The 2,500-nt window shown below is 44.6% G+C and overlaps 1 non-coding gene across 1 annotated transcript; it reads right to left on the bottom strand.

Annotated features, from left to right (window-relative positions):
- Positions 1-951: 951 nt before the first annotated feature.
- Positions 952-1,106, bottom strand: LOC143307992 (5.8S ribosomal RNA). Its single transcript, XR_013065020.1, has one exon. It is a non-coding gene; the product is annotated as a 5.8S ribosomal RNA (ribosomal RNA).
- Between the last annotated feature and the right edge of the window lie 1,394 nt (positions 1,107-2,500).

Below are 2,500 nucleotides of genomic sequence, written 5' to 3'. Positions count from 1 at the left end.
TTTTATCACAAGTTCTAGCCACGCCACGGAGGCTTCGAAGTTCCTTCACCATTCGCTTTCCTCTCTTTTGTTACACAGTTTCAGACTACGATCAGGGGTACCGAAACGCTGTATTGATTGTAAACAACCATTTTTATCTTGGAGCGGAGCGTTCCTTTACTCGTTAGATTTGTCTTGTCGCGTGTGTATTCGCTTTTTCGACGCTTTTTAACCATTTAACTTGTTTAGCGAAGCTAAACGCACAGACAGACAAAAAAAAAGGAACAGCATCGCGCGTCAAACAGCGACGACCCATCTGAAGCGATCTTTCATTTATACACCGTTTGTAAACAGAGAGATGTATAAAGCGCGGGGAATCATTCGAAACCCTGGGGCTATTCGAGCTTGCATTTCAGCAAATTATCATCTCAAACATTTCACTCGTTTGCTTTTTCTAAATTTATAGGAGAGCTTCTTTCGTTTATTTTTGACACACCTTTCGTAAATATCGTTTCTGGCAACGTCGGGAGCGTGGATTTCTACAAGTGAACAATCGCGCCGATCCGATAACTTCCAGCAGGATGGAGAATCTTTATAGATTATCTTCCGAGAACTCGGTGCTTTCACGGGCGGTCGTTTATAAATTTTAACGAACGACTCGCGCGCCGTGACGCACTTGCGCTAGTTCGAAGAGATATTTCGAAATTTGTTTCTCTCCTTTAACGGCCTGCATTTAGTGTATCGGTTGCGATTTTCGTCACATCGTTTCCACGACAAACGCCGACGAACTGCCCAACTATCGCTCGTACGTTGCGACTCTTTCTTTGTTTATCGTTCATTCATTCTTTCAATTTCGTTCGATAATCCCGCTCCGAAACGTTCTACTTTCGTTGAACGACGGCGAGATGTTTAGAAAGAAATGAATTACTCTTTTTTCGAGAAGCAAACGCAAGCAGTCTTTTGTTAAGAAAACGACCCTCAGCCAGGCGTGGTCCAGGAATTGTATCCGTGGACCGCAATGTGCGTTCGAAATGTCGATGTTCATGTGTCCTGCAGTTCACACGTTGACGCGCAATTAGCTGCGTTCTTCATCGACCCACGAGCCAAGTGATCCACCGTTCAGGGTAATCGTAAAATTTTGTATTTCAAACTCTTTAGATCTTTAGAGTGTTATTTTCATTATTAACACGCATCACATTCGATACCCACATCACTCTCCCACCCGGCGCGTGCGGGAGAGCGAATTCGGGCGTCGCCAACGTATTTGTTTGTTTGTTCGATCGTTGACGACACGATCGCGTCCAAGGACGGAAACCGTCGGAGAAACGCCCAGTGGCACGCTCCTCTCGACGGTCGGGCGTAAAGTACATTTAAAAACCTTGAAAAGTACGAACGCACACAAGGAATGCGAGCGCGCGTCCTGTCGCTGAATCGTGGGTTGCGAGATTCGAACAGACACACGGCCGGCGACGATCGGTCTAACTAATGGACACATAGTTTTTCAAAGACTCGCTATCGTCGCTTCTCAGCCGGTCCGTAAACAACACACATCGATCAGGCGGACGCACGAATCTTACCACGGTGCGTGTTTCGTAGATTCCAGGTTACCCGCAAGTACCTCTCTCTCCCTCTCGAAAGAGGAATCTCGATCCGTCCTTTTTGGACAATGGAGAAATCTTTTTATCGCAACACGGATGGCAAAGAAACAACCAAAGCGTAGGAGCGTGGGGACGAGAGCGACGAAAAGAACGTCGCGAAAACAAAGTTTCGACGGTTGCTCGTTCTAATACATCGTAGTTTCAACTCTCTCAGTTTTAACCACTCCTAGACGCTTCGTAAACTTTTAACAATTCTTCGCCTCCGCGAGTTTCATTTCGAATAGAGCGAACGCAACACGGACCAAAAAAACTCCGGTGATGCCAGATCATTTAGCAAAGATCAGACGGCGGGTCATCTGTATTCCTTTTCTCTCTTTTTTATATCTTTCCATTTAACTAGGGTGTCGCAACGACGGGTACATTTATATATTTATATATATTGTATTTCAATTTTAATGATCCTTCACTTTCGGTTTGTAATAATATGATCCTTCTTTCATTTCGATCCTTCATATTGTAGGTTAACCAACAGAAGTTTGTTTTTTTACGACTTGTATTTTTGTGGTTTGTTTGTTTGTTTCTTACGACTTGTTTGTACCCGATCAAGTAGACGACGACCCATAAGTATAAGTTAGAGAGATAAAGGTCGAGAGACCTCACGCAAGCGTCTTTTACTTCCATTCACATCAGCCAGAGAGAAATGGTCCGGCGTCGTGCTCTTTGGCGCCGTTGGTCGCACAGTTTTTTTGCCGGCGGTTCCGAACGGACGGGAGAAACGCGATGAGTAATCAAAGCGACCTCCGCACGTAACCGTGTCGGTGTAATTTTACCGCATCGCAGCGTTTTGGTATTTGTTTCTTATTGGCTCGAACCCGAGATTTATGTGTTTTGTGTCATGTATATGGTATTATTTATTATATCTT

This window comes from Osmia lignaria, unplaced genomic scaffold (genome assembly GCF_051020975.1).
Source record: "Osmia lignaria lignaria isolate PbOS001 unplaced genomic scaffold, iyOsmLign1 scaffold0119, whole genome shotgun sequence".
NCBI classification, from domain to species: Eukaryota; Metazoa; Arthropoda; class Insecta; order Hymenoptera; family Megachilidae; genus Osmia; species Osmia lignaria.
The sequence above is the reverse complement of the archived record's forward strand: the minus strand, read 5'-3'. Positions and strand labels throughout refer to the sequence as shown.